The following is a 15,635-nucleotide window of genomic DNA, read 5'->3' on the forward strand; positions in this document are numbered from 1 at the left end:
TCTTCCCTTAAGAATTAATTTAAATTTAGATTTAATTTTCTCACATAAGATAGGATTAAAAGTCTAGTTTGCAGAGACAGATGGCGGACAAATGCTTAAATCCATCTCTACTTTTTATGACAATTGTGATATGGGAAAAGCTATTTAAACCCTTAATATTTTAATTTTCTCATTTGTTTCTTGTTCCTGACACTGCTATTCCATGGTGTTAGAAAAAGAAGAGAGAGAAAGGAGAGGTGAGATTAGATGACTCTGGCCTAGTGGAAAAGGCTGCATTAAGTTTTTGGGCGAACGTCAATTCTAATGAACTGGATTTTTTTTTTTTTAAATTACAAAATTAAGATTTATTGTTTGCTGCTTGTAGAATAAAACTGAAATCTTATAGCAAGATTCATAACTTCATGAATTTTATGACAGAAGTATGTTTATCATTTTCCTTCTGGATCTAGATGTGCCGTCTCTAAGGATAAAAATTTTTACCTTGTACAACTTTACATTCCTACCAGAGTTTTTTAAACTTTTCTTCTTTTACCGTTTTTTTATTTTTATTTTGTTTTTTGTTTGTTTGTTTCATTTTTTGTTGTTGTTTTGCTTTTTTTAGGAAGCCCTTATGAGCAATGGCCTCACTGAAACCTAACTAGTATTGGGACTTGGTGCATTATGTAAAATTATATCTGATGAATTGAACTTATGAGCCAACAAGAATTGTGCAGTTGTGTGTGGGAAGACACAGTCTGAGGGCCCATTAACATGATTTTGTTGTATGTGTTATTTCATCTGATTAACTGAAAAGTTCCAAATCCCTAGGTTCAGAGGGCTTGTTATCAATGACATTAAATACATACAAGAAATAAATGAAAATATATATTAAAGCCTGTGTTATTCCTATATACAGCTTTCAAACTTAATCATGAAATACTGGTGAAATAACTCTACATATTCATATAGCGGTAAATTATCTTCATAAGAAAAATACTGCTGTTTGAAATATTTGTTATAGAGCATCATCATAGAAAACACACCTATAATACTCCTTAACCCAGACACACTTATAAGAGGTAGTAAACAATCAGTATAGAGTTAGAAAATATAATCTTAGTTAAAACATTGCTTAAGTAAATAAAAAAAAGAGAAAACTGCTCATCATTTCCTCTAATCCAAAAATTAAATTCAGTATATTAGTTGGTTATATTGTTATGGCTACATTTATGTTAAAAGTCAGTTCTTTATTCTTGGGGTTGATCTTGTTTTCTATATCTTCATCTTAGAACTGCCTTAAATATCATATTTCACCTTTTTTTCATACCAAATAATGAGTTAGGATTTGCAAAAAAGGATTCATCTTTACATCTCTGTTTAATTCCTTGCTCCTCACATCAACACACACATGAGTGCTATTTGGAAATATTGAACATCTAAGACACACAGTAGTAAATTCAAACATAGTTGAATTGGGTGTTAACTGCTTACAGAACATAAAAGTCATTTTTTATTTAGATTATTTGTGAGAATGTTTGGTTTATCTGTATGGATACCAATGTATTTGAAGATCTGTACACAGATTCCCATTTTACCTTTTTTTTTTGGTAAGGTCAATAACTAATGCTGGGACTAACCTTTTATCTTGGTCAATAAATATTCTTTTATTGCCCATATTTTTTCCTCATTGGTAAAATTATTTCTAACTCACTAGCCATCAAATTTTTGTATAAATGTGTCCAATATATTTTACAGTTCCAAATGTGAGATAAACTAAAAATTATATGAAAAAGATTCTTAGTATTTTAACTGCATTAGTAAATGAATATTTACTAGCATATATTATATTAGTAATATTTATACTAATATTTACTAATGTTAATTCTAATATTCATATATTAATATATTATAGAAATTGGCCACTACTAGGGTAATATACTATCATTTTAAATAAAAAGTCACTCTTCATATTTGCACTATAGAGAATAATCGCTTCATTGCCATTAATTTCTTGAGAAATGAAGCTTGGCATTTAAAATTTTCCTAGTGACTATGGGTCTAAGAGCTCCAGACCTAAAACTAAGTCAGTTTGGCTTCCAACGCCATTTAACAGTTCCTGGACTTTAAGCAATTTCACTTAACCGTTCAGTTATTACATTTTCCTCATCTACAAAGTGAACATAATAGTATTTACCACACTGAGTCACTGTGACAATTCCTTGTGTAATTTTATAGCAGACTGAAAATTCTGGATTGGAAAATGCAAATAAATGCCAGCTATCAAAACCACCATATCCTCTTCACCACCACAGCAGCACAAGCCACACTTCAAATATAATAAGAGTCATGAATTTTATGTTCACGTCTTCTAACCATACATGTTGGCCATATATCCATCATTGATATTCACCCTATCACAAAGACAATGCATTGCATTTAAAATCCTTTTGAGTATACATTTTATGTTTGTCTTCACTTCTCATTCCACTTGATTATAAAGAGATATAAAATTGGACTCAATATTTTATATTATAAATACATAGAAATTTCTCTTAAAACTTAAGTTTAACTTAGGTATTTGAGGCCATTCAGGTGGGTTTTTTTGTTTGTTTGTTTGTTTGTTTTAGGGTTTTTTGTTGTTGTTATTTAAAGAAGTTAAAATTGAATTCCACCTTTTTTGTTCCTATATTAAAAATACAATTTTAAAGAGTGCAGAAATTTTTTTTGCTTCCTTCCACCCAATCCTTACACGCTGTCTTCTCAGGCTATCACTTTTGGTAAAATGATGTAAGGGAATTTCGATATATAGCTGGCATAATTGTGCATAGTTGCTGTCAAGAATTCCTAGGCAGAGACTGTCATCTTTAAAGGTTGCCGTGACATTTCTGGAGTATGCTTTTTCAAATATGAATGAAACATGTTGCCTTTTTGGTTGAGAGTGGGGAAGGTATGGAACCTGACATTTCCCACACTGCCAAAATTAGAAAACAAAGTATTGGAATGCCAAGATTAATCAGTTACTCAACCAGTATTTATGTAGCAGCTATTTAGATGCCCAATGTGGGATGAGGACCAGGGATTTTTATCAGGTCTAAGTGTTTAACCAAATGGAAGGGAAAATTCAGAGTTTCTTTTACCTAAATTACATAGACCTGTCAGTCTATTGCAATGCTCATGCACTGGAATTACAAATGCACCTGAAACCTTGGGGATGCTCACAGCAATCACAAACGCAGCCAAATTCTGGTGGTAAAAATTTTAACCCTTCAAAAGTAAGGAAATTTGAAATGTAATCATTTCAAAATGCAATCATTTCAAAAATTTTACACAGTGATTTTTAAACAATTATTGTCCTATTCTGAAAAAAAAATGCCAGCAGAAAAAAAAATAACTAGATTTGTCTAGCTTTTTATATAATTCAGATCTAGTCATGTTAGCACAGTCTTTTAGAAGAAATCACTTTGGGGGAAAAGATGTAAGAAAATTTCAATAATTAGTAGTGAAAGCAAAGGAGAAAAAAGCTGCACTGTAACAGTTGTGCAGGCTGTACACGCTGAGAAGAAAGCTCAACTCCAATCTTTTTGATTGTTAAAAGACAGGCAGCACTCTTGAGCAGAATCTCAGGCCTGCTTCTAAATATTTCACAATGTGTAGGAGGTTTGTTCAGATAAATTTGGGGATAGAGTTGCTGTGCTACCTTCCTGTGGAGTTGTAAATGTCACGTTCCCAATTCAGGAAAATTCCACAGCTGGAAAAAGAATTCACAAATAGTCTAACAAATCTAACAGGTTTCCATTATGTTCTTCCTAATCTTTAATCCTCTCCAACCAACTTAGTAATGAATGCCCATTTTGTTCATTTGCAACTGCTCTAAGTAGAACCACTTATAACTAGAATAAAAACTCATATCTGGAACTTGTTTTTACCTTTTAGTTTCATTAATCGTAGTTGGGAAAAGTGGCTTCCTCTTCTGCTAACAGCTCATTCAGCCTGGTAGTAAGCATAATATACATATTCTTGAGTAATTAATGAGATTTGCAACAAAATCTCATGCAAATCAGAATATATATGATAAATGAATTCAGTGAAACGATCACAATATTGAAACTTACATATTTACATGTGGCGTTAATGACCTAAGAGGGCTATATGTTTAAAATATATTATGTATTTTAAAAATTTATTTCATTATTTTTATAATTAATAAAATTATAATATAAAAGTGTGTCTATAGATCCAAGCATATTTACTCATCACTATCTATTTTGTCATCTTTGTGCCTCATTTTTGCTTTGGATTTTAAAACCAAGACAGTCTCGAAAGCAAATGTTCATATTTCTTAAGGTTCTTCTTGAATGTCAGTGTTTCAGTGGATCTTGGAGAAATTAGCAAGTAAAACTTATACAAGATAATATATAAAATCAAAATATATGCAGATATTGTTTGAAGAAAATAATTGTGGAGATTACTTCAAAACTAAACTTCATCTTATTTTTTTTTTTACTTTCTTTTTTTTTTTTTTTCAATGCAGTTTATTCAGGAACCTTGAACAATCCTCGGACCCTGGGGAAAGCCAGCCCACAGCTTAAATAGCCTCTGGGTAGCCAACCCAGGCGTGCCACGTGGGCAATGCAGATAGGTCCACATACATGGAAGCAAGCCAGATCCTCAGTCTTAGCCAAATGTGGAATTGTTCGTGACAGAGAGCACTCACCATCGGGAAGGTGGAAGGCGGAAACCAGCTCCATCTTTAAGGCATAGCATTCCGCAGCTCTCTACAGTTCCCCCTTTTTGTTTTAGACGCATCAAGCAAGAGTAGAGGTCTGATCTCTGATATTAGAAATAAATTGGGACTTTGTACTGATGTTCATTTAGGTGTCATCCACCCAAAGAGCATCAGACCAGTCTGATACCTTTTTCTCAGAGGCGGGACCTGGGGCATCAACCCGCATGCAATCAGACATGCTCTTCTCTGGGTCGAAAGCTGCTGACCCTGAGTGCAGTGCTTAGCCTAGCATCCTTCATTTTATTAAAAGGGGGCTTTTGTCGAAGTCTGTTGACCTCGGGTCCATCATTTCGACATTCCCTTTTCTCTTTCTTTCTTTCTTTCTTTCTTTCTTTCTTTCTTTCTTTCTTTCTTTCTTTCTTTCCTTCCTTCCTTCCTTCCTTCCTTCCTTCCTTCCTTCCTTCCTTCCTTTCTTTCTTTCTTTCTTTCTTTCTTTCTTTCTTTCTTCCTTTCTCTCTTTCTCCCTTTCAATCTTTCTTTCTTTTTCTTTTATATAATTTATAAATTTAGTTATTGAATTTACATCTCAACCTTAGTCCATTCCACCCCCTCCTTTCTCTCCTCCCAGAGCCTCCCCTCTATCCTTCTCTGATCCCCCATCGCCCTTCCCTAGCCTCTCAGAAATGTGGAGCCCTCTCCATACACAGAAAACCACACCCCAGCAAATACAGTACATCAGGACTGTGTTCCTCCTCTTTCACAGTGTCCTGGAAAGGCAGCCTCACCAGAGAAAGTTATGGAAGAGCATGCTACAGAGACAATATCAGAGGCAGCCCCTGCTCCCCTTTCTAGGGGACCCATTTGGAGGTTAAACTGCCCACTGGGTATCTATGTGTAGAGAGATAGAAGGACCCAGAGGAGGAAGGAGCTCCAGAAGAAACAGTCCCAACTAACCTGGGCCCAGAGGGGCTTGCCGAGACTGAAGCACCAACCAAGGACCATACATGGACTAGACCAACATGCCCTTTCTCCATGTTTTTTTTCTCATATTTTCCCTAAGCAATTGTCTTGCAATCAACCTTTTTACAATGTTTAGATTAAATATTCTTAGTCAATGACATAGACCCTAAGCCACAAGCACTCTATATAAAAAGATAACCATCTTCTGATCTTAGAACTTATTTTTTTAGTAGAGTTCCCACTAATATAATCTTTGGTAGTATGCATAGAATTTAAACACTTTGGCAATATTATTTACAGAAAATAATTTGACTTGTGTGCCCTGTGAAATCATGCTACATTATTTTATTTCACAGAAAATAATTCTTAGATTTGTGTGCCTTACAATTATTTTATATTCTCCTTATTCCTCTTACCAAGTTTTAAGACTGAACCGAAGGCAGTGCACATGTTAGGCAAGGACTCTACCACAGAGCTATACTTCAGTGATTTTGTACTTTTAATTTTACTACTTTTTTCCTGTTGTGAAAAGAAATCCAATGTGACTTTGTACTCCTTTTGCAGATCAAGCTAGCTGTGATCTGTGTTCTTCCTGATACAGTTGTTGAGATTACAGACCTATAGAATGGTATGGATACTTTTAAAACAATGTCCCATATGTTTATCAGTAAATAAAGAAAGGGTTCATTAGGTTATCTTCTATCAGTCTGAGTAGTTTATTGTGGGAAGAGACAGGAATTTTATAAACTCTTAAAATGTTAGTTATTGTGCATTCTAACAACTTCCAAGTAAAATAATAGCACATTTGTTTATTTTTCCATCATTTATTGAGCAGCTATACAAGTAAACAGTTCTATGTAGTGTGGAAAAGTTAAGAAATTTATGTTCTTGTGAACTTATATTCTGTTTGAATGAGAAAGAAAATCACCATAGGAAAAAAGATATTAATATGTAAAAGAAAATGTAGATTTTATTAAAAAGTAAACAATTACATTTAAGTCTAATTTCTCTGTCTATAGTGTTAGGAATTCCACAGCTTAAAAAATAATAGAGTAGACCTTAATTAAAACTTATTTGATCGTGTTCGCTTCGGCAGCACATATACTAAAATTGGAACGATACAGAGAAGATTAGCATGGCCCCTGTGCAAGGATAACACGCAAATTCGTGAAGAGTTCCATATTTTTAAAAACAAACAGGGAAGGTTTCAGATAAGCCAATGGCCAGGGGTAGGCGAAAGAACACTTCCAACATAAATCAGGACATCATGACTTCACCAGCAAACCCCAAAATTGATGGATACTCCAATTCAGCAGAAGCACAGGAAAATGATTTTAAAGCCATGTTTGCCCAATTATTTGAGGCTCATAAGGAGGAAATGAACAAGTCTTTCAAAGAGATGGCCAGTCAATTGGAGGCAAAGAAAGAAGAAATAGACAATATCCTTAAAGAAACACAGGCAAACATAGCCAAACAAATAGATACACAAGTAGAGGAAAAATTTGTGGCATATAAAAAGGAAATGAAAAAAGAGATAGAGGCCATCGTAGAGAGACAGGAATCCAAATTCAAACACATGAAAGAAATGGTGCAAGGCATGAAAACAGAATTAGAATCAATAAAGAAAACACAAAATGAGAAAACCCTTGAGCTGGAGAACTTGGAGAAAAGGTCAGGAACCACAAAAGTAAGCATCACCAACAGAATACAAGAGATGGAAGAGAGAATCTCTGGAGCTGAAGACACACTTGCAGAAATGGATACTTCTCTCAAAGAAAAAGTAAAATCAGAAAAGTTCCAATCACAAAATATCCAAGAAATCAAGGATGCTATGAAAAGACAAAATCACGAACAACTCCACATTTGGCTAAGGCCGAGGATCTGGCTTTCTTCCATGTATGTGGACCTATCTGCATTGCCCCTGTGGCACGCCTGGGTTGGCTACCCAGAGGCTATTTAAGCTGTGGGCTGGCTTTCCCCAGGGTCCGAGGATTGTTCAATGTTCCTGAATAAACTGCATAGAAAAAAAAATAAAATAAAAGAAAAAAAAAAAAGAATAATAGGAATTCATGAAAAAGAAGACTCCAGACTCCAAGGTCCAGAAAATATTTTTAAGAAAATCATAGAAGAAAATTTTCCCAACTTAAAGAAAGAGATGTCCATAAATATACAAGAGGCCTACAGAACTCCAAATAGACTAGACCAGAAAAGAAACACATCATGTCACATCATAGTCAAAACACTAAATCTACAGAACAAAGAAAAGATATTAAAAGCCACAAGGGATAAAGGCCAAGCAACATATGAAGGTAGACCTATCAGAATCACACCAGACTTCTCATCAGAAACTATGAAAGCCAGAAGGGCCTGGGCAAGTATCATGGAGACTCTAAGAGATCACAAATGTCAACCCAGACTACTATACCCTGCAAAGCTTTCAATCAACATAGATGGAGAAAACAAAATATTCCATGACAAAACTAAATTTACACAATATCTACACAGCAAACCATCCCTACAGAAGATACTAGAAGGAAAACTCCAATCCAATGAAAACAAATTCACCCAAGAAAACAGGGCATACAGATAATATCCCAACAAAAATGAAAAGAAAACAAGCAATGAAACAGGGTTCCATTATAAAAGGAAGCAACATGCATTGGTCACTATTATCTATCAATATCAGTGGACTCAACTCACCAATAAAAAGACACAGGCTAACAGAATGGTTAAGGAAACAGGATCCAACATTCTGTTGCATCCAAGAAACACACCTATGCTACAAAGACAAACACTACCTCAGAGTAAAGGGCTGGAAAAATGTTTTTCAAGCAAATGGTTCCAGAAAACAAGCTGGAGTAGCCATCCTAATATCTAATAAAATAGACTTTCAACCCAAGTTAATAAAAAAAGATAAGGAGGGCCACTATATTCTCATCAAAGGAAAAATCCACCAAGAGGACATCACAATCTTGAATATCTATGCCCCAAATACAAGAGCACCGACATTCGTAAATGAAACATTATTAAAGCTTAAATCATACATTGATCCTAATACCTTAATAGTGGGACACTTAAACACTCCACTCTCACCAAGGGACAGATCAACTAGACAGACACCAAATAGGGAAATAAAAGCACTCACAGAATCCCTAAATCAAATGGACCTAATAGACGTCTACAGATCGTTTCACCCAAACTCAAAAAAGTACACCTTCTTTTCAGCACCACATGGAACCTTCTCCAAAATAGACCATATAGTAGGTCACAAAGCAAGCCTCAACAGATACAAAAGGATTGAAATAATCCCTTGTATACTATCTGACCACCATGGACTAAAGCTAGACATCAACAACAACAGAAACAACAGAAAGCTGACACGCACATGGAAACTGAACAACATACTACTCAATGACAGCTGGGTTAAGGAAGAAGTAAAGAAAGAAATTAAAAACTTCCTAGAATTCAATGAAAAGAAAGGCACAACATACCCAAATTTATGGGACACATTGAAAGCAGTGCTCAGAGGAAAATTTATAGCACTAAGTGCCTGCAAGAAGAAATTCGTAATATCACATACAAACAACTTAATGGCCCAACTGAAAACCCTAGAAAAAAAAGAAGCAGATACACCCAAGAGGAGCAGACGGCTGGAAATAATCAAACTAAGGGCTGAAATCAATCAACTAGAAACAAATAAAACTATCCAAAGAATCAATAAAACAAAAAGCTGGTTCTTTGAGAAAATCAACAAGATAGACAAACCCTTAGCCAAACTAACTAAAAAGCAGAGAGAAACTATCCAGATCAGCAAAATCAGAAATGAAAATGGGGACATAACCACAGACACTGAGGAAATCCAAACAATTATTAGGTCATACTACAAAAGCCTATATGCCACATTGAAAATCTAAATGAAATGGATAATTTTCTTGAAAGATTCCATCTACCAAAACTAAGTCCAGATCAGGTAGAAAGACTGAATAGCCCTATATCTCCCAAGGAAATCGAGGCAGTCATTAACAGTCTCTCCTCCAAAAAAAGCCCTGGACCAGATGGCTTCAGCGCAGAATTCTACAAGACCTTCAAAGAAGTGCTAAAACTAATTCTCCTCAAAATATTCCACAAAATAGAAACAGAAGGAACACTACCAAACTCATTCTATGAAGCCACAGTCACCTTAATACCTACACCACACAAAGACCCAACAAAAAAAAGAGAACTTCAGGCCTATCTCTCTTATGAACATTGACGCAAAAATACTCAATAAAATACTTGCAAACTGAATCCAAGAACATATCAAAGATATCATCCACCATGACCAAGTAGGCTTCATCCCAGGCATGCAAGGGTGGTTCAACATACAGAAATCCATCAATGTAATCCACCACATAAACAAACTGAAGGAGAAAAACCACATGATCATCTCCTTAGATGCTGAAAAAGCATTTGACAAAGTCCAACACCCATTCATGTTTAAAGTCTTGGAGAGATCAGGGATACAAGGCACATACCTAAAGATAGTAAAGGCAATATACAGCAAGCCTATAGCTAACATCAAACTCAATGGAGAGAAACTTAAATCAATCCCACTGAAATCATGGACAAGACAAGGCTGTCCATTGTCCCCATATCTCTTCAACATAGTACTTGAAGTTCTAGCCAGAGCAATAAGACAACTAAAGGAGATCAAGGGGATACAAATCCGAAAGGAAGAGGTCAAAGTGTCACTTTTCGCAGACGATATGATAGTATACATGAGTGACCCCAAAAATTCAACCAGAGAACTCCTTCAGCTGATAAACACCTTCAGCAAAGTGGCAGGATACAAAATCAACTCAAAAAAAATCAGAAGCCCTCCTATATACCAAAGACAAAAAGGCTGAGAAAGAAATTAGGGAAACAACACCCTTCACAATAGCCACTAATAACATAAAGTACCTTGGTGTGACTCTAACCAAGCAAGTGAAAGACCTGTTTGAGAAAAACTTCAAGTCTCTGAAGAAAGAAATCGAAGAAGATATCAGAAGATGGAAAGATCTCCGGTGCTCATGGATTGGTAGGATTAACATTGTGAAAATGGCCATACAGCCAAAAGCAATCTACAGATTCAATGCAATTCCCATCAAAATACCAACTCAATTCTTTACAGACCTTGAAAAAAAGATTCTCAGCTTCATATGGAGAAACAAAAAACCCAGAATCTCCAAAACCATCCTGTACAACAACAGATCATCTGGAGGTATCTCCATCCCTGATCTCAAGCTGTACTACAGGGCAACAGAAATAAAAACTGCATGGTATTGGCATAGAAACAGAAAGGAGGATCAATGGAACCGCATAGAAGAGCCAGAAATAAATCCACACACCTATGAATACTCGATATTTGACAAAGAAGCCAAATCCATTCAATGGAAAAAAGACAGCATCTTCAACAAATGGTGCTGGACCAACTGGATGTCTACATGCAGAAAAATGAAAATAGATCCATATTTATCACCCTGCACAAAACTAAAGTCAAAGTGGATCAAGGACCTCAATATAAAACCAGATACCCTAAATCAATTGGAAAAAAAATGTGGGGAACAGCCTAGAACTCATTGGCACAGGAGACAACTTCCTGAACAGAACACCAACAGCACAGGCTCTAAGAGCAACAATCAATAAATGGGACCTCATGAAACTGAAAAGTTTCTGTAAAGCAAAGGATACCGTCATCAAAACAAAACAACTGCCTACAGATTGGGAAAGAATCTTCACTAACCCTTTATCTGACAGAGGACTAATATTCAGTATATACAAAGAACTAAAGAAGCTGAAAAGCAGCAAACCAAGTAATCCAATTAAAAAATGGGGAACAGAGCTAAACAGAGAATTCTCGACAGAGGAATATCGAATGGCAGAAAAACACTTAAAGAAATGCTCATCCTCATTAGCCATCAGGGAAATGCAAATCAAAACGACCCTGAGATATCACCTTACACCCATCAGAATGGCCAAGATGAAAAACTCAAGCGACAACACATGCTGGAGAGGTTGTGGAGAAAGGGGAACTCTCCTCCACTGCTGGTGGGAATGTGAACTGGTACAACCACTCTGGAAAGCTATCTGGTGCTTTCTAAAACAATTAGGAGTAGTGCTTCCTTGAGACCCAGCTATACCGCTGCTAGGTATATACCCAAAGTTTGTTCAAGTACACAAAAGGGATACTTGCTCAACCATGTTTATAGCAGCTTTATTTGTAATAGCCAGAACCTGGAAACAACCCAGATGTCCATCATCGGAGGAATGGGTACAGAAATTGTGGTATTTTTACACAATGGAATACTACTCAGCAATCAAAAAGGAGGAAATCATGAAATTTGCAGGCAAATGGTGGGATCTAGAAAAGATCATTTTGAGTGAAATATCCCAGAAGGAGAAAGACAAACATGGGATATACTCACTTATATAAACCTATAAGATATGATAAACATAATGAAATCTATACACCTAAAAATGATAATCAATTGAGCGGACATGGGGTAAGATGATCAATCCTCGTTTAGAAAGACAGATGGGATGTGCATTGAACGTATGACAGGAATCTACTGAGCGTATCTGAAAGACTCTAACTAGCAGTGTTTTCAAAGCAAAGACTCATGACCAAACCTTTGGCAGAGTACAGGGAATCATAAGAAAGAAGGGGAGTTAGTCTGACGGGGAAAGGATAGGAGCTCCACAAGGACCAAATATATCTGGGCACAGGGTCTTTTCTGAGACTGACATTCAACCAAGGACCATGTATGCATATAACCTAGAACCTCCACTCAGATGTAGCCTGTAGTAGCTCAGTAACCAATTGGTTTCCCAAAGTGAGAACAAGGACTATTTCTAAGAGGAACTCAATGACTGGCTCTTTGGTTTCCCCACCCCCGAAGGGAGGAGCAGTCCTGTTAGGCCACAGAGGAGGGCTTTGCAGCCAGTCCTGAAGATACCTGATAAAACAGGATCAGATGAATGGGGAGGAGGTCCCCCCATCAGTGGACTTGGAAAGGGGCACGGTGGAGATGAGGGAGGGAGGGAGGGACTGGGAGGGAATGAGGGATCGGGACACGGCTGGGATACAGAGTTAATAAAATGTAACTGATAAAAAAATAATAAAAAAATTAATAATAAAATATAAAAAGAAAAAAACTTATTTGATCAAAACTTAGTAATAAAGAGGTTGCTAGTGTAAGCACATGATGAAAGAATGAAAGGAATGAAAAATCATTGTGGTAAGTGGGTTAGAAAATGGTAATAGTAGATGAAGAGCTATGGAAAGACATATTGAGAACTTCCAGTAATGGGGAAAACATCTATTTCCTCGGACAAGAGAATGGAAATACGGAGATGTAGAATTTTTTATATTAAACAAAATCAAAGGAGCAAAGCTTATGTTTTCAATAGCATGCAAGATCACACTAGATAGAACACATTCAGGGTGTTATTCTTTTTTGAATGTGAATTTTTTTAATGTTTTTGAAAAGACAGAAGACAATAAAACAAAATAGGGTGGTTAGGGAGTTGGAGATAATCTGGCAAGAATTGGTAGGGAAGAAAATGAGTCAAAATATATTATATATAAATCTTCATTTGAAAAAGAAAATAAAATACAAGACGATGACTTCAAGGGAGTGGGGTGTGCATCTTATTGGAGGAAAGCACTGCCAGCTCTCAGTGAGGCGTATGGCAGGCACAAGAGGCGTGGATGTCTGGCTGGAAATGTATGGTGCTGTTCTTGATGTGTTCTGTATAAGTTGTTTTTATTGAGGATCATACCTCCTTAGTATTTCCGTGGAACCTGAAGCATAAATTGCATGCCAGCAAGAATTGGAAGAACAGTGAAAGTTCTCACGGTAATAGAACAAAAACATCAATGCAATTAGTTTTACAGTGAGGTGTAAGGTCTTCTAGTTGGGCAATATATCAATCCTTAGCAGTAATTTAGAATTAAACTTCAAGATAAGGAGGCTTTAGGGGAAATTTTTTTAAGAGTTATCTAATATTACATATTAATTTTTAACTTTGGAAAGAAATGGGATCTTGTATGAGAATACAAGAGGAGGTAGTGGATAGTACAAATGAAGAGGCAGAGAACTTTTAAGGTAATTACTTCAGTAGCTGTCAGAGAGGAAATTATGAGGTCAGGACAAGGACAGCACATCCATATAAACCAGAATATAGTGACTCTACTCACAATGCTTTCCCTGGAGATATTCAAACGCTGAGTAATTTAATGTAGTGATTAAAGCTAACTCTTTGAGTGTGACTAAAAAAGTGATGGAGTGGTACTTAATACTGGTGAATAGGCCAATTGGAAGAATGGCAGACACTGGTAAAAATGATGATAGAATTACATAAGAGGCAATTCTCTTTTGGACAAATGTATTTTATAATAAGGTAATTTTATAATGATAAACATATCTGAATGAGTTCCATGAACTAGGTAGGAGCTGTGTACTAAAGGAGTAATAAGCAAATAGCATCATCTTTAATTAATGTACTCTGTCACATTTTTAATAGTTGTGATCATCTGTATTAATCATATATACCATTTTGTCATATTTAAGATAAGTAATTTTTTTTTTTTTGTCTACGACTGCCCAGGAAAAGGGGCCAATACTCCATCTTTTCAGGATTCTTTGAAAGTTCATGAACTTTATTTTATTTTGTTCTTAAAGCAAACTTGAGATTTAATTATTAATTCACAACTAATGAATGACTTGTGAGTGTAGGGATGCCATATTCTGATTGTTCATGTGCAGACACAAGGACTCATAGCATAAAAGAGATTATAGGAAGTGACTCAGCTTCCCGTGTGCATTTAGATGACGTTATTTAATAAATAAATTATACCTAGAAACTCATGCACACACATTAGATTTTATGTCTACTCTTAAACTCTAAAACACTACTCCTTGTATATTTTATTGAATCAGTCTATCATAGTCACAACTTACATGCATACTTGTTTTCAAAGTGCAGAAATATTTCTAGAAACATATTTTTTTACATTTTTTTCTTTATTGATTACACTTTATTCCCTTTGTATTCCCCTGTTGTTCCCTCCCTCGTCCCCTCCCAATCCCTCCCTTCCTCCACCCTCTGCCTGCATGCCCCTCCCCAAGTCCACTGACAGGGGAGGTCTTCTTTTCCTTACTTCTGATCCTAGTCAATTAGGTCTCACCAGGAGTGGCTGCATTGTCTTCTTCTGTGGCCTGGTAATGCTGCTTCCCCCTCACGGGGAGGTAATTAAAGAGCAGGCCAATCAGTTTATGTCAGAGACAGTCCCTGTTCCTATTACAATGGAACCCACTTGGATACTGAACTGCCATGGGCTACATCTGTGCAGGGGTCTTAGGTTATCTCCATGCATAGTCTTTGGTTGGAGTATCAGTCTCTGGAAAGACCCCTATATCCAAAAGATTCTCAAGTACACAATAAGGACATTTGCTCAACCATGTTTGTAGCAGATTTATTTGTAATAGCCAGAAGCTGGAAACAGCCCAGATGCCCCTCAACTGAAGAATGGATGCACAAATTGTGGTATAGCTACACAATGGAATATTACTCAGCAATAAAAAAAAGGAAATCATGAAATTTGCAGGTAAATGGTGGGATCTGGAAAAGATCATCCTGAGTGAGCTATCCCAGAAGCAGAAAGATGCCCATGGTATATACTCACTCATATAGACATATAATATAGGATAAACCTACTAAAATCTGTACACCTAAAGAAACTAATCAAGAGGGAGGACTCTGGCTAAAATGCTCAATTCCTATCCAGAAAGACAAAGAGGATGGACAGAAGAAGGAGAAAAGAGGGAACAAGTCAGGAGCCTGACAGAGAGGACCTCTGAGAATCTCTGCCCTGCAGAGTATCAATGCAGATGCTGAGACTTATGGGCAACCTTTGGGCAGAGTGCAGGGAATCTTATGAAAGAAG

At 36.2% G+C, this 15,635-nt stretch overlaps 1 non-coding gene across 1 annotated transcript; it reads left to right on the plus strand.

Moving 5' to 3' along the window:
* The first annotated feature begins 6,745 nt into the window (after positions 1–6,745).
* Positions 6,746–6,852, plus strand: LOC132653442 (U6 spliceosomal RNA). Its single transcript, XR_009591181.1, has one exon. It is a non-coding gene; the product is annotated as a U6 spliceosomal RNA (small nuclear RNA).
* Positions 6,853–15,635: the final 8,783 nt, after the last annotated feature.

The sequence above is a fragment of the Meriones unguiculatus genome, chromosome 3 (assembly GCF_030254825.1).
Source record: "Meriones unguiculatus strain TT.TT164.6M chromosome 3, Bangor_MerUng_6.1, whole genome shotgun sequence".
Lineage (NCBI taxonomy): Eukaryota > Metazoa > Chordata > Mammalia > Rodentia > Muridae > Meriones > Meriones unguiculatus.